This window comes from Rhyacophila brunnea, unplaced genomic scaffold (genome assembly GCF_057557595.1).
Source record: "Rhyacophila brunnea isolate RB1 unplaced genomic scaffold, BYU_Rbru_1.0 scaffold_10, whole genome shotgun sequence".
NCBI lineage: Eukaryota > Metazoa > Arthropoda > Insecta > Trichoptera > Rhyacophilidae > Rhyacophila > Rhyacophila brunnea.
The window spans coordinates 7,443,674-7,468,648 of record NW_028232752.1 but is presented as its reverse complement, the minus strand read 5'-3'; the positions used below and the strand labels follow the sequence as shown (position 1 = coordinate 7,468,648).

General features: G+C 35.1%; 1 protein-coding gene across 6 annotated transcripts in view; it reads left to right on the top strand.

The window, feature by feature from the left end:
* The window catches only part of LOC147078852 (mannosyl-oligosaccharide alpha-1,2-mannosidase IA-like), a 607,020-nt gene that overhangs the window by 246,857 nt on the left and 335,188 nt on the right, over window positions 1–24,975 (top strand). The gene's annotated exons all lie outside the window — the stretch shown is intronic.

Genomic DNA, 24,975 nt, shown 5'->3' with positions numbered 1-24,975 from the left:
ATTGTCCCAGATTCTGTAGATGCTGAGCATTCCCAGAAATTATCCGTGAAGTACGTAAATTATTATGTAGGCATTAAGAGCCGTTTCAGACAGGACACCGGTGTCGCGCTCGTATATAATATAGGAGGTCTTTGTATTCGAATAAAGGGGCCTATGTTTTATATTTATGAACGCCCCAAAGCTAATGAGTCAACGCATAATTTCGCGTTATAAATTAGAATACATGTAATAAAACTGGCTGCGGTAATAAAAACAAGTGTATCGGCGGCTTGAGAATGTAGCGGCCGACGGAAAAGTGTACCGAGCACGCGTTGACTCATTAGCTCTGGGGCGTTCATAAACATAATACAAAGGCCCCTTTATTCGAATACAAAAGCCTCCTTATTATATACGAGCGCGACACCGGTGTCCCGTCTGAAACGACCCTAAGGAGGGATCGGGATTATACCGTCCTGCTTATGACGCAGCAAATTTTTCAAATGCCTCAACATTAATTATCATAATAATACCTATGGTAAATTTGTTTCATCGTTGTTTCTTCTGAAGGTGTTATATTAATATTTCGTAAATAAATAAATAAGAATATATCAGAGCTGCCATACTACTACACCATTAACCATACTAATTCGTCGGTCGCCCACCAATATTCAATTAGTTACTCCATGATATCTATGTAGAAAACTGTAGACTACAAACAGAGGTCACACGTCACGGGTGCCAAAGGCCTGATCCGTTTATCATTTTGTCCCGGCTTATAATGTTATCTCGTAGTACGTACCTATTTTCTGTCCAACATTCATATTCTAGTCTAGTGTATTTAAACAAAACTATATTGAGAGTATATGAATGAATATTACGTCTCTGTTCTGGCAGAACACACTAACTGGAGAATACTAGTTATGAGTAATTTGACTTTGAAGTTGTTAAAACGTTTGAAATGGTCTATAATGTGAGTTTATTAAGTAATCGTAAAAATGATGACTTTAAAATAAAGACTGCTTATTTATTAAAAAGGTTTCCAGACGGTAAAGTTTGAAATAAGGAATATTTTGGTTTAACTAACTGGTAATTAGTATCTTCTGCCAAAACAGTGACAATATTTAGCCACGATTATATTACCTTCTATCAATGTTGCCTTTTATAGATGGCGTCTCATCATGCAAATTGAATTTTTATTGTGTGCATTACTTAATTATCACCAGAAATAGTCATAAAATAGACAAATATAACTATTTCGAAATCACAGTTATTTCATTTTTACTGATTAGTACATATATATAGATAAATAGATATAGAATAGATAGATAATCAAACATCCAACATAACAATTATTATCCATACATGACGTGAAACCAGGATATTTTAGTATATTGAGGCAAGTTAGTGCACTCTGTACCTAACAAAGATGTTGGACACATTATATTTCTCTGTTTCACTGTTTGGTACATATTGACGTGGAGTTACTTACTGGTTGGTATGCAAAAGAAGACGAATCCAAAAAGGGAATTTTAACGCTGGCTAAAATCTCTCTGTCGCGCTCTAAACGCAACTGGAGGCTCAGTAAAAGAGTGCAACGGAGATATGTACATAAGGTTGTTAACCTTTACTTGAGATTCGATTAAATTCCAAACGTTTTATAAAACAGGTTCCCAAACTTATTCGAGTCGCGACCCCCGTTTATATTTGCCAAGTAACGTACGACGTATCTCACCCTCCATATCTCTAAACCACAGAACAATTATTTTTGAGTTCCCTGCTCTCCACATTACCTTAACTGAGATCCAGTGTTGCTTGTGAAGACCGCGCACACCTACCTAGCAACAGTCGCGCGTAGCCTTCGAAACGTATAGATATTTGAATGCAGTGATGACCAATTCGTATGTGTTTGTATGTGACTTCGACTCGGAGCCCGAGAAGGATGCAAGTTGTCGATTGCAACAGCAGATGTTTTTTTAAACAGTCGCATTCGACCAATCTGCCGAGCTGTATTTGGCAACGTGTGTTTTGGGAATAACGATGACGTCACATCGACGTATTCGACACGTTTTAGGCGAGACGAGTTTTGATGCGAGAGCCGGCTAAAAGTAACGAAAACACATTTAAAATAATCAAACATCTATATTTTACATCTGAATTTGCAATCATCACAAATGTTTATACACCTTCCTGGTCTCTTTTTGTTTACTGTCAAAGATTACAGTTATTGCACTGAGTTTACTTCTACTTTTCAATTACAAAACATTGCATTTGGCTTCATAATTCTAGCCTATGTTTGTGTACAGACAAACATTACACTTTAAAGTCTCATGAAGTTAATATTTTCTATCGGCAACAGACTGTTTTTGTTCGTTTCACTTGTCACGTAGTTAAATAACTCCAGAAAAAAATATTTTAACAAAATCATCATCATCGGCCAGGGTCGATCCACTGCTGGACGATTGCCTCCTCTAGCTCCTTTCTCTTATAATTCACAGGTCTTCGAAAGTTTCTAGTACAAAATAAATACCTACTTGTACAAATTAAATTTAGTCTGTAGAAGGTCCATATTATTATATTAGTCGCATGTTCCTTATTCGAATATAGAGACACAAAATAAATTTTGACATTTAATTTTGCATCATAGTCAATATCTTTCCTGTTTACTATTTAGTTTACGACCTCATAGAAAACACCTTGCGACCCATGTATTGAGAACTCTTGCATTATAAGCACGTAATACTTTCTTAATCATCCAACATGAACTTGGTTTAAGCAATGATTAATCTGATGTTGATATGTAAATTAATCCCGGAATTCAGATGATGCGTCATCGTCGTCGGTATGTATCGCACAGTTCATCTAGTGACAGAACTTAGACGACTACGTAGAAATCTATCCACACCGTACAGATATTTTTCTAATATTTTGAGATGTGCTAATTATGCATTATTAGATTATGTTATTTGCATTCGAAACTACGTAATTTAACTGTAAATTTGTAAAACGTTTCCACTGATTTACAACTACTAGTTTAATGTAAAACAAGTAAATATCTACCAGTGGCGAAGACTCCAAACTTGGCGATTCTTTAATTAAAGCCTACTAATGAAAAATATTTTTTAATTGCAAATAAACGTATTTAAATAATCACTTATATTCTATAAAAATAATTTAATTTGATTACGACATCTTTCGTATATGTCGGAATGCATTATAAATAAATACAGATTAAAGTACCATCTGTTAAAGGTTTAAAAAAATATGCTACAGCGTGCCATCTGGTTTTAACGTATTTAACGGATTATTCGCCGGGAATACTGATGTTTCTTTTCTATGGAATTTATGTCATGTGATCTCAGCATGACTATATCGAATATTTATGCAATACGGTAGGCTCCGATGGCTTAGCCTAAAACCTTTGCGCAAGATATTTTTTATTGTCTATGGCTGCAACTTTGTCCAAAAAATAATAACATAATTTACAAAAATAATTTATATGGCATTCAATCACATTTTAAATATATAGATTGTTTTTAAAATTAAAAAATAATTTTATCTTATGTTTTTTGATGTGTATACATGTTTAGGAAAATTCATAATTTAAACTCATCGTTTAATTTTATGTCGTCAGTGAGATAATGAAATTTCGTCGAATTATTGTGTACCTATTCATCAGTGGTAAGGTCGTTTTATCTTCGTATTTCCCGCAAGTATACATTACAAGTGTGTTCTTTTTCTCTGATCTCCACATCCATCTTTCCAAAAGTCACCTTTCGCCAGTGGTGTCTACTTAGTCTAGACGCTTTCATTGTGGTAAGTTACAGTAAAGGATTTTAATTTATTCGCTAGTAAATGGAGGCAAGAATATCAATTACAATTAAAGTGAATTCAGTCAGAAAACAGTAATTTTATTCAGAGCAAGTCTTTTCCAAGCAATGACATTGACAAGTTTAATTAATTGTAAGCTGCGATTACTATATAAATAAGTAAGCATGTCTAACACTTAGTATAATATCTCTCTAACTGAGGAATTCAATTATTTTACAAACGAATGAAAGTGCCTTCTGTCTGTGACGTATCGATTTCGACAGATAAGACGTACCTTCTGCTTATTTCTCTTCAGTGAATGTGGGTATAAGTATTTCTGAAACAAAATATATCTAATAGTCGTTGAATGTCCTCTTGTGATCATGTCAAATTACACTTTTTTTTTGATTTTTAGTTTTGATTTTTTTTCCAATCATATTAAAGTGACTGGTCTAAACTTTGTCTTTACACAATTGTATGGATATATAAATTTATTGATTGATATAAATGCACTTATTATACATATACTTATTGTGCCATCCCCTAGCGGAACTCGGTCACCATCAAGACGATCTTAACTTTGTCATCTGCTACTCGGAACAGTTCAGTGGGACTGCACTCGCACTAATCACGGAGGTTCTTAAGCCATGAAATGCGGCGTCGTCCTCTGCTACGCTTACCATTTATTCATTGAATGGCAATTTGGGGAATGCTGTACTTTTGTCCTCTCATAATGTGGCCGAGGTACTGTAGTTTCCTGGTTTTGATACTACGCAGAACTTCTCGGTCCTTTCCCATTCGATTGAAAACTTCAACATTTGTCACCCGGTCAGTCCAAGGAATTTTGAGGATGCGTCTATACAACCACAGAGAGAACTTAGCAACCTACCATACGCTGTCTCAGACCTAGGATCTCGATTGCTAAGGAGGCGTCTAATTTTGTGAAAGGCACCCCTTGCGGTCTCAATTATACTTTTTATTTCCTGAGACTGGACCCATTTCTCATTGACCCATGCACCTAAATATTTATAATGGGTCACACGTTCAATTGGTTCGCTGTTAATAACAAAACTTGTGTTGGTGTTTTAACATAAGCTTGTTTACATTCAAATATCCCTTTTGATTCAAACCACAAAAGCCAGTCATCAATATTAGTGACATTTGTAAAGCACTTCAGTGCCACGCTTTTACTCAATTTCATCGTAATTAGGTAGGGCGCAGTTGGCTAAATTGGTAAAGCACATTTGCAGGAATCAGCTTTTCCGGCGTCGTATTTATTTCAAGATTTTTGTAAATAGGTATGTTTTCAAATGATATAGGTATAATCAATAAACAATATTTCATTCTCAAATCTAGTGAATTATTTGTGGAAAAAAAGTTTTTTATACTACTTACCTATATAATTTGTTTTTTTAGTTTTTTGTTAGAAAATGTTTTTTAAAAAGTATTTCACAAAACACCATTCCATTCCTCATGCAAACAATTTTTACTGAATGCTTTTACATAAGTACGGGAAAGTATACAATATTTAATAATGATTTGAAATACATAGAAAGGTACCTTATTTTCTTTGCCTTCGAGCTTTTGACTGTAGAATCGCTTATTTTCAATACCTACTTACTTTTTTTGTCGCCAGCTAAGAGTGAGGTTTACATTATATACACTAAAGTTTGTTTTCCACACATTCGAAAATGAATACTAAGGCCTTCGAGTACCTTCCTGTCACTTAGTTATATATACCCGTATACAGTTACGGATTAAGGCTTTGTAGGGTCCTTGGCTACAGGAAATATCAGCTGGAATATTATTATACTTACAGGTATCCAATTATAGAATTTCTGGAAAAAAAATTAAAAAAATTAAAAAAAAATTGCCTACTCAGTTATTTCTTGTATTGAGTACCGGGTACATTTGTGCATAACATTATAGCACATTACTATAATAAATAGTATAGAGTGGTTTGGAGTGCCTGGGCATGGGGAATGTACACGGGGTCGGCAAGGTATCTAATAGGCGGAGTAAGAGCTGAATTCGGTCACACCGAGTAAACTTTCTTTGTACCGCGTAGACTTATACTGTAGACCCATACGCATAGTTTTTTTCGTAAATATTATTTTAGCCAGGGAACATAGAATCAATGGGAACTGAAATACCCAACGAGTGTGGAGGAACAGGCAACTGCTCTCGGTGTATTGACTGACGCTCATTCAATATTGGTATATTTGAAGGTTGCAACAAACACTATTGCACGTCTACAATATGTGTTTCATATTCTTAGGGCACTCACATATGCAAAACCCTGCTTCAAAATGTAGTGTATTGGGGTATAGCCTATCTGAATTATATTTATTAATTTGTTCTGTGGCTTTAGTTTTGTTTTGTATAGGTACTATATTATATTTTATCAATTAGAATCATTTGTTTTTTGTAAGTTAACAGTGCTCATCTCTCCCATGCAGGGTTGCCAGATTTCCATAATCACAGAACGGGACATTCATTATTTCTAACGATCAAAAAAAAAAGTTAAAGAATTAAAGAAGAAATTAAGAAAAAACACATAATTTTATGTTATTATTTTTATTTATTGATTAGATACAATTACAGGAATTACATTTTGGTATAAGTGCAAGAATTTATAGGTCACTACAAGTCACCTACAATCATAACAGTTTCATTAAAAGTATTTTTCCGAGTTTTTGGCTTGTTTAAAAATATGTTTACCATTTTTGCTCGATAAAGATTTTCTAAAGTCATTACAATTGTCATCTCGCTGACAGTTTCAAATGTTATTCGTAAAAAGTTATACGTCAGAAAATAAGCGAGCCTCTTTAACTATATACATACATTTTTGTAGATATACAACTTTTGTTATGTCGGGATTTTCAGAGGCATTGCGGGATTCGGGATTTGTCTGTTGAACTCGAGACAATCATGATAAAGTAGGGACGTCTTACAAACCCTGCTCCCATGGGCTATTCGTCTAATTGAATGTGGTGACCTCAGCCTGGGGTAATTTCTCCTGAGTCATTCCCAGGCGTAAAAACTGCTGCTGCTTCACATCCAAATGTTGGAAACGCAGGGTCTCGTTTTATTTTCGATCAAGCTACTACAGGTGGTTAGTATTGTGGCAGCGCGCATCCTTAATGCTATACTTCAGTTGAGGCATGATCTAAAAAGATCGTGGCTAGGCGATGCGCGGATTGTGCAAATGACGCGTGCCGAACGAAATATAATTTGTCATAAAAATCCAACATGCGTCCATTTAATGTTATGTTTATTGTTACATTACTAATAATAATAGTATATTCATTGACATGTTTTCTTTTTTATACGTCAAGTTTTTTAGTCATCTTTAAACGATTTAAGAATATTTTCATCCGACGCCATGACAAAACAAATCGACGTGCGCACACCTCCCTGTCGGTCTCCGATTGGCGAGTTTCGTCGCACCTATTGTTGACAATTATTTGCCGTTTCACTGAAGTACGCTCTTAACTATATACGTATATTTTTGTAGATATACAACTTTTGTTTAGTCGGGATTTTCAGAGGCAATGCGGAACTCGGGATTTGTTTGTTGAATTCGGGACAATCCCGCTAAAATAGGAACGTCTGGCAAGCCTGCTCCCATGGGCTATTCGTCTAATCCAGGGATCGGCAAACCGTGGCTCGCGAGCCGCATGTGGCTCTTTGGGTATTGGTGTGTGGCTCTTTGCCAAATTCCAAATTTTTACAAAAACTCTTGCAAAATTCACAATTTTAATTTTTTGTCATTGATTTGTACACTTATTATATTATATAATGTCATTATTGCGAGCCTAATTTTTCCTCCGTGATGGTTGATGTAACAAAGGTTGGATTGTTGTTGTTTTAAAACCGCCCATTGCAAAAGTCGACAAATGAAATATTTCTCCATTTGATATTGACACGAGCACTTTTGAAATACAATTTTATTTGTGGATTTAACAAGCAAATAGTTATGGAGCTCAAAATTTCTAGGTCTTGCCAACAAAATTGAGGATTTGGAGAGAGAAAAATGCAATTTAATTTAAACATAAGTGGGGCGCTCTAAAAGATCTGCATAAAGTAGATACTACGATTTTTAATACATATTATGGAATAGCTTTCCGAACTCATCATATTCGAGTCTACATAATAATATGTATGTGAACAACCATTTTCAAACATGAACAATATAAATAGCATTTAGAGAAGCCAAATAACCGATGAGAATTTTTTGGAGTCGCGCCTGAAATTAAAAACTACAAGTTACAAACCAAACATACACTCTCCAAAGAACTGCAAGGAAGGTCATTGTTCGCATTAGTTTTAAGGAATGCGTAAAAATTGTATGTAATTCATATCCTGTAAAAATTATATTTATAATTTCAACAATAAAAAACTTATATTTGCATTAGTTTTATTCGAAAAATCGTCTTCGCTTAATAAATAAACAATAACATTCATTTAAATAAAACATATTTATAAAAATACATGTATGGCTCTCGAATTTTTTTTTAACCGTTGTTATACTCATATTTGGCTCTTTTGGTCCAAGAGTTTGCCGACCTCTGGTCTAATCGAATGTGGTGACCTCACTCTTGGGTAATTTCTCCTCAGAGAGATTCCTCTCCGCAGAGTCATTCCCAGGCGTAAAAACTGCTGATGCTTCACATCCAAATATTGCAAACGTATTTAGTGTTATTTTCGATTAAGGTGATTCATCAGTGAAACGGAAAATAATTTTCAACCATAGGCGCGACGAAATTTTGCACTCGCTCCCATTCGGAGAGAGAATGTAGAGCTGGAAACGCGTCATTTTGCTTCGTGATGGCGACGGCCGTAAAAATTCTTAAATCGTGTAAAGATGACTTAAAACGTTACCCATTTACTTTACAAAGAAAACATGTCAATGAATATATTATTATTGTTACTGATAAAACAATAAACAGAACATTAAATGGACACATGTCGGATTTATCAGACAAATTATATTTGGTTTGACATGCCTCATTTGCACCCGCGACCCGCAATCCGCGCATCGCCTAGCGACGATCTTTTTAGACCGTGTCTCAACTAAGGTATGGCCTTAAGCCACTGCAGTTGCTTAGCATTGTGGCAGTGCGGGTCCTTAATTCGGCCCAGCCTATGTGGAATTCGCTTCGTAAGAAAATTTTATGCCTACACGTGTAAGTCATTTTGCGAGAACACCGTTTTTCTCTTCTCCGGATGCTTCGATGAAATGGAAACTTTTGTGTAATGAATGGATGATGTTATAGTAAATCGAACGCGTGTCTCCTATGCATAATACGGTACATCTTATACTTTGCTTTTATGAATAAATTCCATACGGAATACTCCACGATTGAAAGGATATTAAGTATTTGAATATTTGTTGAATCTATTCAACAAATCCGCGTAATATAATGTCCGCTCAGAAATGTCCTGGCAGGACAACTTTACAAGGTAAACAGACTATTACTTACAAAGTTTTAAACGAAGACGTCGAATGGAACTTTCTTTACGCATACGAAGACGATATATATTAAATTGATAACCTACATTGACCGGAAGAGCTCTGTTGCACTGCGCCATTCAATCCTGGAGTCCCAAGTAGGGAATGCAATCCCTAGCCAAATTTTTGATCCTGTGATTTCGGGATTACAATTTAACGATTCCGGTATCCCGGGACTGGTCCTGGGATTGTCATTTTTTTCGATAGTTAATACTAAAGTTTTATATATACAAATAGCATTGATAAAATCTGTCAAAAATGTTAACGCTAAAAAGATCGTGACTACGCGACACCAAAACATAATTTGTCATAAAAATTCAACATGCGTCTATTTAATGTTATGTTTATTGTTATATTAGTAATAATAATAATATATTCATTGACATGTTTTCTTTTTCGAGTAAATGCCTAACGTTTTTTAGTCATCTTTACACAATTTAAGAATATATTCCTCCGACGCCATCACAAAACAAATTGCCGTGCCCACAGCTTGACTATCGCTCTCCGATTGGCAACGAGTGCGAATTTTCGTCCCACCTATAGTTGAAAATTATTTGCCGTTTCACTGCTTAAGTATAATTATTTATACTATTTAAGAGATATTTTGTTGTTAATATTGTGTACGTTCAATCTTTAAAATACATACGTTTAATGGAGTAAATAATATTGGAATATAAATAATAATGTGAAAGTAAAACAGTTTTATTTGTGTATTTAAGAAAATATAACAAATACAAATACAAGTTCAATTAAAATAAATACAATAAATAGGAGTATAATAAAATCTTGTGCCAGTACGTCGGTGGCGTCTATCTAGTTTAACTAAACGGATTTATTATTTTTATGATGTTGTTACGATTGCGTATGGCAGCAAAAAATGGTTATTTATTATCCGTGAGCATCCGGCGATTCCCCCTGACATGCGCAGGTATATACACGTCACTGACATAATGATTTTGTGCACATACAAATTAATTGATTGTGATTGATAAATAATAAATACCGAAACTTTCGAGATTATGTTTACTAATCCCGGGATTCATAGGTATCGAAAACTGGTCGGGATCCCGGGATTGGAATCCCTAGTCCCGAAAGTGAGAGAAGTGAACGATTAAAAACCGATGTGCAATTCGATCATTACATAGGCGTTCGGGCGATTGACCGTTTATGGATGTAACGTTTCCACACTGTAAAGACATATTATGCAGAATAGTAACAATTGCATTAGATATCCTTTAGTTTGCTATATACCCAATGACATTAGGACAACGCACTCAGTACAGTAGCTAGCAAGTAAATTCGCGCAATAGCGACATTCACACATGTATAGGTAGACGTCACGCAATTTCCATTATGCGATATCACGCATCGGAAATTTATAGCAATATCACCTTTATTGTAATGGCGTTAGAACAATGTTTCTAGTGTCGATGTTCATATGAACGAACCATTTGGCAGACCCGACAAAGAGCATCGGGAATTTATAGCAATATCACCTTTATTGTAATGGCGTTAGAACAGATTATGCCATTCGGCAGACCCGACAAAAAAGTGAGTGTCATTTTTTTGTCTAGATGCTTCGTCCATATTAATGTCATTGTATATACCCCTCAAAATCTGACTAGCATAGACATGACAGCTTCGTCCTAGTGACGTTAGTAATGGTACCACCCATTTACATTCACGAAAAAAACATGTTCAAACACGCGCGTTAACATGATCTTTTTCCCTTCTTCATTATCGTTTGTCAATTTATGGCTGCGGCCGTATGTTGTAGCTTAGCCACTGAGAAATGCAAATAGAAATGGCGTATTTCATAAAAATACTACCTTATTCTTAGGTCAATAATTATTATAAAGCAAACATTATTCGTAAGATGTTTATTACATTTGAACGGTCAAAGACATATCTTATATTAAGTATCTTTAGAATTATCTTCAAATGTGTTAATCGTGCCTATTTTTGAATAATAAAATGCCTAATTCTTGTCAAATTTGGGATCAAAATATATATTCTAAAACATTAGAGCGAGAGGTTTAAAAGAATACTATTTTATGTAATAAAAATACTTTATGCAGTCATCAAATTTTAAAAATAAATATAAAGGATAATAAGGCTTAAAAATTATATAAATAGATTATGTATAACGTTTAAGGAATGTCCAGGGTCTATGCTCTGAAAATACCATAAAAGCTCCATTTTGACCTACGCTGAGCATTTGGGCCGTTAATATAATAATTAAAGGTTTACGATTGTAAAGTCTCGTGCTGATGATAGTGTGTTTTCACAATTCAATATTACACTGAATATGAGCAGTACTTATAGTCATTAGTAACGAATCAATTATCCACAAATTGCGCAATTCGTTTCAACGAACTTTCTGTTGGCAAGTAGGTACATACATATATTGTACAGAACTTAAGATTCGCAATGTTAAGTAGGTACTAATTATTTTCATTTTATTTATGGTAACTCTCAATTCTTAGTGAAAACAGATTAGGTATATTAATAAAATTACAATATAACATAATAGTATGTAATTATTCCATTTAGTTTAATAATAATCAGCGTATTCTATACACAAGGCGGCTATCGACGTTAGTTTATCATATTTATGTATTGAGAAGTTAGTTGTTTAAACTGTCCAAAGTGCTATGTTTTAACAGCCCCTCTTTTGGCTGTGTTAACTTTTAGAGCGAGATAGTCAGTTTTGACAGCTTAGACGGCTAACTTCATGCCCCCCCACATCTTGAAGCGTGCGTACAGTAGTGTTTTCCCAAATTCTACACGGAATTTGTCATTTAAATATACCAATCATCATCACATCACATCAAGTTGCAACACACAACCACAAATTTAAAATTATATCCAATAGCCTTGAAGTAAAATAGCGCCTATAGCGATAAATGTTGATTTTTACTATTAAAGTAGGTACATTTGTGATGTATGTTAATCTCACTTAACTGGTCGACCCGCCACGACGGGCCCCTCGTATCGGGCCTCAGTCTTGGGCCCTATGACTTACTTACTGTAACAAGAATACCTCAATACATAAATATATATTATTTATCACTTTAGCCGTCGATAGCCGCCTTGTGTATAGAATAGAATAGACCCACAGGTCCGGTTTCTATTTACATTATACAGCTTATGTACCTAAATACGATTATATCGTTTTCTGAAACGCTAGGTAAAATTAATTGATTTATTTTTGAACAGAGAATTTCTTAGTACTTTTTTTATTTAATTATTGTTCATAAATCTTCAATAAATAATTTTGCAAATACATAATTTTGAAAAAAAGTAAGCCATCCCGGCAGGGGATCGATTTCTGCATCTCTTGGGGTTACGCCCCGCCCCGTCCGCGCATTTATCCTTAATCCCACAAGGCGACGTACTAATTGCGACAAATCTTAACTATTGGCCTTTTTAATACCTGCTCATCAGCGCTTTTCGAAATCAAGCTACTTTGGCAATCGATTTTTGTTTATCAAATCAAAGTAGGTACCTACTACTTTAATTACTAACCGACGTCACGGCTTTCAACAATATTTTTATGATGTAACTAACTTGAACTTGCTAATAATTTTTAATTAACTGTCTCTTTTATTCAGTATATTTTCTCAGAAGTGTTTTTTTTTTAAATTATATTTATGTATGTTAAATAGTTTTGCGTTTAAAATTTGAAGTGGACGAAACCGGCAAATTAATAACACAATAAAATTGTCTTCAGTATTGACAATATCATACTAAATAGAATACAATAGTATTATATTTATTCTCTTTCCCTGTATTGTATTGTACATATTAATATTATACGACATCGATACGGAACGATGCATTGCTGTGATAGTCCAAGGGACGTTGAGTGAAATCAGCTGATTTTTTGTTTGTGCGCGGCTTCGCGGTGGGCCTCATTTCGCAGCGGACCGTCATTTTTGCGCGGCCCTCTGTCACTTTCGCCATTCAACGTATCATTGTCGTTTGTTATAAGTGCGTGACCCGCTTTGTGCTTTTTTGACGAACCGGTACGTAATGGCCAAATTGAATTGTAGCCTGCTGTAACTCTCACCGCGCCGCGTCGCCAGTTGACGAGAGCTTTTTTAGAAGAATGCTTTGCAATACTGTCGTGGCTGCGATAGAGGAAGACTATGTTCTTATTTTGAAAATGTTATTAATAATGCATTGGCATTATATTATATGTAATGTGTAGGTACATACTGTAACTTTAAGTAACTACGTCGACACTAAACAGAGCGGTTCTTGACGGTTTACGGGATGCCAGCGGCAAACAGATATTGATGATAGCTGATATTCTGGATTATTTGTTAGGTTAGGTTAGGTTTTCATTCTTGTATTCATGAATTTTGCCAAAATCGGCTATGAAAATTAGTGCGGTTTCTGCCTGGCTTCCCGTAAACTGATCTGTACCGAACTTTCAATTGAATATCAACGATTACGAATACCATTTGACACATTCATATAAAACATTAATTAATAATGTGCAAGGGAGCCTCGTAACCTTCGCAGAAAATTTAACTGACTCGTAAAAAGTAACTCGGGCGTCAGCTGACCGTGAGCTGCTGTTCAGTAATTAAAGCAATTAATGATTCCTTAATTTAAAACACAAAAACCGATTGTCAAAAATAACGTGATTTGGTAAGCATTTCATGTAGGACCTACTAATTAAAATGATCGTAATTAGGTAGGAGGCCCGTAGCTTAATTGGTTAAAGCATATTACTCGATACCAGTGGGTGTTTAAATCCAGTCGGGCGTCGTATTTTTTTCAAATGGGATTTTTTCTGGTACTTCGGTATATATCTGAGGTGTTTTCGAGTTATATATGTTCAAGTTGTTATGGATCTGTAACTCCCCTCTCTATGATACCTTCCCAATGACAATAAATTGTCTTTTGTTTGATTCATCGACACCCTAAGTTATTAATTATATACCTAATATTGTTAAGAATATTCGATCGGTGTGATTTCTACTATTGCAATGTACCTACTCAATAGTATATTATTGATCAACCCCAATTTATCCACCCTATCTAGCTGTGTTTCTGTTACTACACATAATATATAAACCCTTGTTCATGAACTAAGCGTCACTTATATTACTTACCTACTATTTCATATTTATACTAGGTATTGTAAATGATTCTGATACCATTCAACTCTCAAAAACTCTGCTCAACGAGTTGCTTCACTGCGGATCGAACTCTCCTGAGTTCTTTCCCTTTTATTTACACATTGTAAATTGAGAATTGACGAATAAACATCTCTGAAGATTAACATCCATCGAGTCTTGTTACTGACATACACCTTCCACTGGACCACGTGAAGGATTGGGGCCCGTTGGTAAGAATTTCCGTTGCCTAAAATATAACAAAGTATTAAAATCGCTAAAGCAATTCGTTACAAGCGTTATCGTTATAGTTATTTAAAAGTTAATATCTAAAACAAAGCGTTGTTTTGTTAAATGTTGGGTTGGCCTATTAAAATATATATGTACCCACTTGGATACCGTAATCGGTGCCACTGTTTTCATTGTAGCCAAAACCGTGACGGGTCCGCTACGTAAACCAACTTGTTCCCGGTTCAGTGACGTGCTAAGGATGAAAGTAAAAATGTTTCACTGAAGGACTAGAGCTAAAATAACACTAGCAGACTCGCAGATCCAATAAGATCCAATGAATTACGCCGATCGTCTGCCCCGATCGCCCCCGATCTTTTGTCAAAAATATAATAATTCCTACAGGCGATCGGCGTGATACTCGGTAATTTAAGGTTGTAGAAAATATTAATTGAGTTAGCATTTACTTGGTAGAATTTCATTTTAAAAGTAATGAAAATATAATTAATATTAAATTCTACAGGCTTTTAAAAAAGGTTTTGCCGATAGCTATTTCGGTTGTAAAACCATTATCAAGACTATTCAGATAGGCATTTGCTTAAATACTATACGTATAGATAGAGACAGAATACATATTCTTATTCGTTCAAACAATATTATGACTTTGTATACTAATTATTAATTGTAATATTAATAATACTTTGAAAACCCTAAGTGGGTTTTTAATGAATATCAAAATTTAGAAAATTTATCGGAAGTAGGTGTTCGAGTGCTTTGATTATTTCTTGACATTATTAATCAATTAAAATATTGATAGTATAATTGTGTTAATCACGTGCTTAAATTATATTTAATAGGGGCGACGAATGCATTACCAAATTTTCATTAATTATGTGATTACTTTTGGATAATTCGCGATTAATTTCTAACTGTTCGAGTAAATTTAATTTTTGACCTTTGTTATATGCAAACATTCTGACGTTATGTTATTACTGATGCTATGGGATTTTGATATCAAATGTTTAGCGAACTGAGAATCTGTTTCACTATTCCCGAAAGACCGGAAGTGTTCTTCGAAACGAGTTTTTATAGGCCTGCCAGATTGACCAATGTAGCATAGACTACATGTGCCACATTTTGTTTTATAAACTCCGCTTTTTTCCAATTTGTTGATTTTATCTTTACTATTTTTAAGTTTAATCCTAGATTATTATTAGCTTTGAATTGTAGAAAATACTTAAAAAGGAGAACGGAAGGGGAAAAGGAAGGGAAATGAATCATAATATTATGATCATAATATATTAATGCATATTATGCACTTACAAAGACTGCGATCTGCAATGAGGCCGGAGGTATATAAAATATAAATATTTGTGTTACGAGGAAATCGTCTTCTCGCATCGAAAAAAGATCTACGTAATAGAGACATGAGCATTTTTGTGTTATTATCAATTCTTTGATATGACAGGAAGATTATTTTTTATTGTAAATTATTCAGATTCAGATACTTTGTGATATTCCGTGTCGAATTTTTGTCTCGCATTTTTTTCTTTCATGCGATTTTATACTACCAATTGCCATTTCTAAGTATTTTTTTCTGTGAGTGTTCACGCCACACTAAAAATAAAATTGTAACTGTCTGTGATTTAGAAATATTTGCCCTTTGATGTGCGTTTATGCCCAAAATATATAGTATTTTTTTTTTAATATGCCTATTCCGTTATAACCCAACAACTACCGACCGACGGACCGGCGGCTCTCGTGGTTCAGTGCGTAAGGCGCTGGCCTTCCACCCGAGAGTTCTAGGTTCGACTTGGTGAGGACACAATATTTATGTTTTTCTCAAAGCCTGGGTGTTTGTGATTGTTCAAAATTACTAACAACCACTTTGTACGAAAAATCAAAGACATGGTTATTTAAAAAAAGATGTTGCTATAATTAATTAATTAAATTAATATGTTTTTAGTAATATTTGAAAATGTTATATATTAAAGAAAGTATATAATTTGGGAAACCTCAAAAAACATAGGTCAAATAAATTGTGATTGTTCAAAATTACTAACAAACACCATGTACGAAAAAGCAAGGTTATGGTTATTAATAATTCTAAAAAAAAAACAACTACTGGACCAATATGGACGAAATTTGCACAATTAATTATAGACTACTATATTATTTGTACCAATTATACCAGTCATCCCGTAAGTTCCGAAGTTAAAGATAAAACTTTTCTAAAATAATAATAATCCACCACGAGTAGGAAAGTCAAATAGCAGCGATAGAATGGTGGGTGATATCCAGGTAGAGGGGTACGCTTATATCCAACCATTTTAGGTATATCCCATTAATTTATAAAACATTCAAATCTAATCAGAATATTTCTTGGGTAGGTACCTATTACTTGTCCAAACATCAACGTCATGTGGGACTGTCCACTTATGGGCCCCGAAAGAGCGGAGTTGTTTGCCCGGGTCCGACCCCATTCGGGCCCAATAGGACACGCGGACATGGTGGCAACCGAGGCCAATTTTGCGGCCTTTACTAAATTCGCCAGAGCGTACGGGGAGCGGGACACTCTCGACTCCCCTTGCGACTCTTCAAATTAAAATCACTCTGATAGTTGCCATATAAATTAACATCATGCATTCGCACTTCGGTGCAAGGTTGCATCACCAGTCCCGTGCGGCTCTGCTCGGGACAAAATGAGGGCTTAAATTCTTTGATCTGGTACACGTAAGGGTTATGTTAGCCGGCCGCGTATGACGTGGCTGCATATACATAACGGATGCGGAGGTGGAAGTTTTACACACCATGTCCAAACATCATCTCCATTATATTGCCGGGTGGCATTAATGCAAGAGAAGACATCGCATAGGCGCTACCAAGGTTTATTTTTAATCTCATATAACTTTCTGTTGCCTATTTCTACTTCACTGCGGCGTTGCAGCTTTTTAAAAAGCTCGTGAAAGTTATTCGTGCTCCGAAATATTTGAGGAAAAGCCTTAATCATCGAAGAAAAGTTTTTTTGCCGTAATAAGCGGCCGCCTCGGTTAGTGAGCTTGGCTTGCTTAATTTTTATGTATGCAAATTACAGGGTTGCGCACCCCGCCTCGCGGAGAGGGCGTAAAATGATGTATCGGTTCGCCGGACGTATTTTAAACCAACAGTTTTCTAGCGTAAATATTTATAATAGCAGTGCACGCGTATCGTCGCACGAGATATCAAAGGAAGATACTGAAACAGGAGATATGTGGGTAAACGGTAAGACATGTGTTAATTTAAAAAAAAGTCAACTACTAGGTAGGTACTACTTATCGCCATGTGAGGACCTGCAGCGCATAGATCGCTTTTGTAGCGGTGAGAGAGAGTCTACCGCGGCTATGACCCCCAAGGAGGTCAAAAATTTCATGAGTGGATTTTAATTTTATAATTATCTTTAGCGTGTTTCCAGATTAATAAATAATTACAAGATAAAAAGAACATTTTATATACAACGTTTTTAAATTCTGTTGAATCATATAAACTTGACTTGACTGGCTTATACGATCAAAAAAATGTACTTGACAATATGTCATATTGATTTCCATAGTAACGAACGTATATATTAATAATTTAGTTGCTAGGACCCCAGACCCCTAGCAACCAATAATGGTGTCGAAATAACTTATCATACAAAACAGAATTAACTGAAAATGAATTCAATTATACTTAAAGATGGCTAAAAGTATTTTTAAAAAATGCATTGGCATCGTGTTCTTATATATTCCAAAAATTTCAAATGTCTAGCTAGTCGGGAAGTTAGTTAAAAATCGATTGCTAGATTTGTACCGGACAAAGAAGAATACGAGCTAAGAAAAAGTTGTAAAATGACTATTTATCCAATTGTTTATCACAAAAGGGGTCGCGATCAGTGACATAATATAATGAAAAGTGACAACATTTCAAGTGGATTTATTTAAAAATACTAAGCATCGCTAAAAAAACACGTAACCTGGAGTCCCACGGAGTACCACTTGGAGAACACTACTGTAGAACATTATACTGCCCTGAACAGTGATAGTTTGGGGGGGGGCGTTTCAGGATGTGGGGGGCATGACCACGGCCATTGACTTAACCGCGGCGAAGGAATCCATACGACTGTGCAACATGCACGTGTGGCACTCTCTGGTGGCATCCTGAATACTTCTTGATTAAATCTGACCGAATTCAAATCTTTATATTGAGTATGCGGATACAGAGATCACTTAATTGTCACCAAGACTAGCTGAGCCAGTCCAACCCTGATCTTCTTAATAATCTAATTCTTTCTTTAATCACCGTGGTGTATGGTTGTTAAATCAGTCCCGTGCGGCTCCGTATCGAGATGGCAGAGTGAGAACGTAAAATCTTTCCATCCATACATCCGACTGATGTGTCGGCTCACAAACTTGTATGTTTGTAACATGGTAGAACCGATTTTTTATAGATAAAAACCCGAAACATTTGAGACTCGGTAAGATGCCACGTGTCACTGTCCTGCAGTAGTACAGGTAGCACGTGTTCATTGAAGGAGATAAATATTATCACCATATCGATTACCGTAGCACTTTTGTTGGACATAGTTATCGCCCTCCCAATAATTGGCAATCACCATAGGCCAGCGATTTCCAAACTGGGAGGCGCGGAGTGTTGCAAAGGGAGGCGCGAAAAGTTTAACACAATTAATGTAGCCACAGGTTTGCAGTTTTCAAATGCATAGTTTATAAAACGGCCGCCAGTTATAAACTATATAAAAAAAACAGCCCTATAAAAGGTTGTTTGCAAACCTGTCTGAAAATATGGAGACTAATTATATTGTAATACCCCACTTCTATGTTATTGTGAAGCGCGCTGGCTATCTAGTGAACAAATGAAATAAAAGGGTCGAATCATGTTAAATGATTTCTGCGCCAGATATATTCAAGCAAATAAAAATCTATTTACTGAGTACTTGGTTAGTTTGCTAATGCACTTTTCACATTATTTTATAATAGTAAAAAAAGTCGCCTGCGGAGGTGCTTTCTTTGAGGGCTATTAAATATTTTAAATATGTGGTGCGTTGCAATTTGATGTGATACCTAGGTATATGATGATTGATATACTTAAATAATAACTCCCGTGCATAATTTAGGAAACAATACATGAGAGCACCACACTGCCCTTAACCTGAGAGATAGGTAGGTGGGCCCGCTTTAGGATGTGGGGCCCATGATAGAATCCATTTGTCAATGAACGATGATGAATTTGGATTGACTACCATTGAAATTGATTGTGCTAATAAACAAGCACATTCATCGCATGAAAAACAAATTAATTTAATAATGAATATAATATAAATAGTAAAACCTTGTTTTTTTATTTTTGCATTAGTACATTGTTGACTATTTAAAAATGTGTCTACATTATTTAATGATATAGAGGGAGGGAAGGCGACAAGATTAGATTTTTTGTAAAGGGAGGCGTAGTAACATTAAGTTTGGAAACCACTGCCATAGGCATGCTTCTACACCTTCAAAAAATAATCAACTTAATATTTTTCGGTTATTTATAACGTGTATATTTAATTAACAAAAGTAACACAATTTTATTTTCCTCAGTTATTTATTCCAATTCCATTATAGTCGATAATATTCATGATTTGAATTTCGTCATTCTTGTAGGCTCGGTCTTCAGTGAATCTACATTACCATGTTGTCTCCAATACACCATATCATAGTTCTCTGTACATTCAAGCGTTTTTATGTTCGATACTAGAGACTGGCTCCGAAGGGAGGGCGGACCTTTAGGCATAAAGCCCATTGACGCAGCGAGTGCGGCGCTCGCGCAAAATTTCTACAAGTGGCGCGTAAATCATCAAAAATACAACGCAATCAAATACGCCAGCGCACACTGGACTTGACGATGCCTTGCGCCCCGCCTGCCGCATGAGTCACCGTTTTTCGCTTCTCGGCGATACGATTTAATGAAAATACAAAGAAGTCCATTCATTGAACACGGCTACCAAAATTACGCTGCTTGAGGCGTCGTCGATCGACGGGCGAAAAGCAATTATTTAATAACAGGGAACTCTTTGTTCCGTGTCCTATATTTCGCTGGTTGAATAATGTCGTCGTAAATATTAATTACAAGCCCCGAAATAATATAATATTTTTATTGCTTTGTTATGAGAGACGCTGTAAAAATAATTATGTTGTGCTGCTTGGGCCGCTTATTACATAGGTGAAGGGTAATGCGCGGGAAGAGACGTGTGATTATGGTTATGAATAAACGCTGCATTCGCCGACTTCGCCCGCTCGACGCGTTCTATGAGCACTATCGCTAAATAACCCAGATAATATTCCTATGCGTCAGGTTTTTCAGGAGATTGTTTTGAATAATGACGGCCATGCGATTTTTGGCGCCTTTTATTCGGTTAAAATATAATACATGGTTGGCAAACCTTTTTACTTATAAGTAATTATAATATTTGATATTTTTCGACTGTCTGACGTGCCGAGCAGTTTTTCATGGGGGAATTCTATTAAGAATGATGTTGTTCTAGACCACCACTCACAGAACGTATCACACATATAACTTTATAACTGTTGGTACTGTTCGGTTATACGGAATACAGCGGAAAACACATTTTGAAAATAGCCAATAAACTGGATTATTTGTTGGGTTAACCTAACCAAACCTAACCTAACCTAACCGAACCCAACTTAACCTAACTTAACCCAAACTAACAAATAATCCAGTTTATCGGCTATTTTCAAAATGCGTTTTCCGCTGTATTTCGTATAACCGAACAGTACCTAACTTTTTTCAATGACGCCATATATTTCGGTCCACCAATTTTCAAACTGTCTGCCAAAATTACTACTACTAGCTCCACCAAGTTTTTGTTTCTTATTTTGTGGTGCAGCCATTTTTGTTGATAGGCATAAAATCGTTTATTTATGCATTACTTAGTGTGGTTCTTTACGCACAAATTGACACTAGAATTGCTTCGATCAGACGAGGCATTCTCTCACTATAGTGGTCTCAAGTATTGTAAATCGATCAAAATCGGAGGTTGGCGGCGCGGCATCCTCTGTTGCCTGATGAGGTTAGTGCGATAATATTATATGTGACGCATAAAGCATAAAGACCGACCTATGCAAGTACATATTTACATTAAATGTAATGCTTATTCTTGAAAATATTTGCTTGCTATTTTTTACCACGTTTTTATTTGCTCGTATTCTTGTTTGTCCGGTACAGATTTTTTCTTGTTTGTCCAAGATTTGTATTGGACGATTGAAGATTTTTAACTAACTTCCCGACTAGATAGACATTTGAAACTTTTACAATATATCAGAACACGACGACAATGCATTCTTTTAATACTTTTAGCCATTTTTAAGCAGAATTGAATTCATTTTCAGTTATTATTGTTGGCTGCTAAGGGGTCCTAGCAACTAAATTATTAATATATTCGTACGTTACTATGGAAATCAATATGAAATGTCAAAATGACATTTCAGTATTCTCTATTTATTCAGTATTTCTATCAAGTACAATAAAAAGTTTTTATTAATACATAGAATTATGGAATAATATAAACATTAGGTACGATCGAATATATTGTTGTAACAAAAAAGTTATGTTTTAGTAAGCTGTCATTAAAATTGCCGATGTTTTTTTGTCTTATAGTAAAGTTTAGTAAATAAACACATACATAAGTTTCCGGATGATGTCAAATCCGATTAGGATAAATTTCGGTCGATTCTCCGAACCATTATCTGATTATTTTTATTATATATATATATATATTCCCTACCATGTCAATTAGTGAGTCTTATAATGATATAGATATCTCAGTACCTAACGTAATATATTAATAGAATACAAGAAAATTTACTAAGGTTCACTGTGTCTTAATTTGTCCGAATCCTCACATACAAACTATCCTCGGGTATGTATACACGTACAATGTAAACATTTTACCTTGTCCCCAGGGCAAAAGACGAGAGTGAAAAGGAGAAGAAAGAAGAAGTGGTAGGTGAAGTAATAACAAAGACAGGAAAATGTATTATTCCGGTCGGCGTAACCTGCTTTTTGGAAAGTTTCCTTTCTAGCATTTTCTCTACGCTAGTAAATACATCACATGTTTATTTGCCGTGTATTTGTGTGCGTGATGCCTATTGATAGGATGATTTTAAATACTTACATTGTAAGTAAATAATCTTGTATCATCCCCTATTGGAAGTCGGGGATCATGATCAGGGCGATCTTCACTCTGTCGTTTACGAAACGCTTGAACAGATGCTGTCTGAATTGCATTGACTGACCTCAAGCGTCTATCGGTAACTGCTCTACACCCACTGTGATATGGGGAAGGTAAATGTGACTATAGTTGGCTTAAACAATATTGAATTTAAATTTAATTACAAGTGTCATTAAATTTAGTACATGTAAAATGTCTTCTCTGGCCTAAACCATAGTGATAACAAAATAAAATCACAACTAGTATAGGCATGTATAGGGATTGCAATACCGAATGAAAATACCAATACCTGTATTTCCGATTGAAAAAAAAAGTATCTACCAATAAATATAACATATTATATTGTGAAATCTCAATGAAGGCCCACTGAAGTAAACCAGACATCGCGTAACCCTACAAAAATACAGTCCTGTTAAGCCTTTTATGTTAATTAATACATTTTGTTTCCACTTTCAATACCGAATAAATAGCATAAAACCGGTATTGTAATTACTATGCATGTATGCCCTCCTAGGAGAAGTTTCAGCTTTGCACCAGGTCAAACAGGAAGCTATTGCGTGGATTAATGCCTGGCGCCGTTCCACCGAGACCTATTTTTTGTCAGGATCCTTGAATCGATTAGTTATCATGTTCCGAAAATCCGTTTATAACACGAAACAGTTATCAACAGAAATAACTCAAATATCATAAAATTAACAAAAATACGTTTTTATTCATAACCATTTTAATGGAGTTGTAATACGTAGACGACAGCTTAATTATAAATAAGATTATGTTATGTGTTTAATTGTATTTAATTGCATTTGTCGTTATTTTGTCACTAGATGTCTCAGGTACCCATTATACTCCTTAAGTTTCAATGATTCTTTACGCACGTTTCTTGAATAACCAGGTGAGTCGTCGTGGTCATTGCACGCTAAGCTTGTTCTTATGTTCTTACCGCAGGTTTATTCCAGCAAAGAGACACAATATCGTGAAACGTACACCTTCACGCGTTTGCTTTGTCCCCACGTACATGTGTGTCTTGTGACATTAGTATATTTTACTGTTTTTTTATTATTTTTTTTGTAAGGCGGGTATAAATCTTCTTGTTGAATATTGTGTGAGCTTAATTTTACTTTCAAAGCGCACGTGCATTATGCATATTATCTATGCTACGTACAAAGGCTCGCTTGCTCTGTACGCGCGGTGCCTATAAAAGGATGTTTACTAAGGATGCATGTGTTACAAATTACAATATTCGTCCTATGCACTTTATCTTCCTTCTTCTCAATGCTATCAAAATAATCAGCCCGGGTCGATCCGCTGCTGGTTGGATATGCGGATATTAAAAAGTATTAATATTCTTAATAATAATTTCTTTTATTGTTTTAACTGTCAATACATTGTGGAAATGCATAGTTTTATCAATTTAATTTAATAAAAAGTAAATTTTCATAGTACTTTTTCCACTTTTATTAGTTATATCTGAACCGGTTTCGTCCGTTTCAAAGGGACATTTTCAACCAAATAATCTTTATACATAATGCATTATTTATCAAAACAAATTCAAAAGGTGACACAAATAATCTACCAATACATCGAATTATCCATCCAATAATATTTTGTCAACAACAATTTAGTTAAAATGAATGAAATAAGATATTAATATTAGTACGATTTTTTAATATTCGAATCAAAGAGCATTAATTTAGCCTGTGGCAAAAATAGAAATTAATATTTATCAATCGTTTCGATTATGAAATAAATTATGGCATATAGATTATAGATATTTAGATCTTTTGTTGTTTGGTGTATTGATCCAACATCTATTAATTGTATGCAGAAGGTTGCGTCGTGTGTGTGATGTTATATGCTCGGGGCACAATAGAAATAAGACACAGTGATGTATTTTCGTGGGTTATATTGTAGCACTAAATTTTAGATTATAGATGTTTGATGCACGGTATTAAAGAATAGTGAAACATTGCTATTGGTGTTATGTTACGTATGATTTACATTATGGTTTTAATTGTATTGGATATTCAGTGAGTTGCGCGGGAATATTTGAC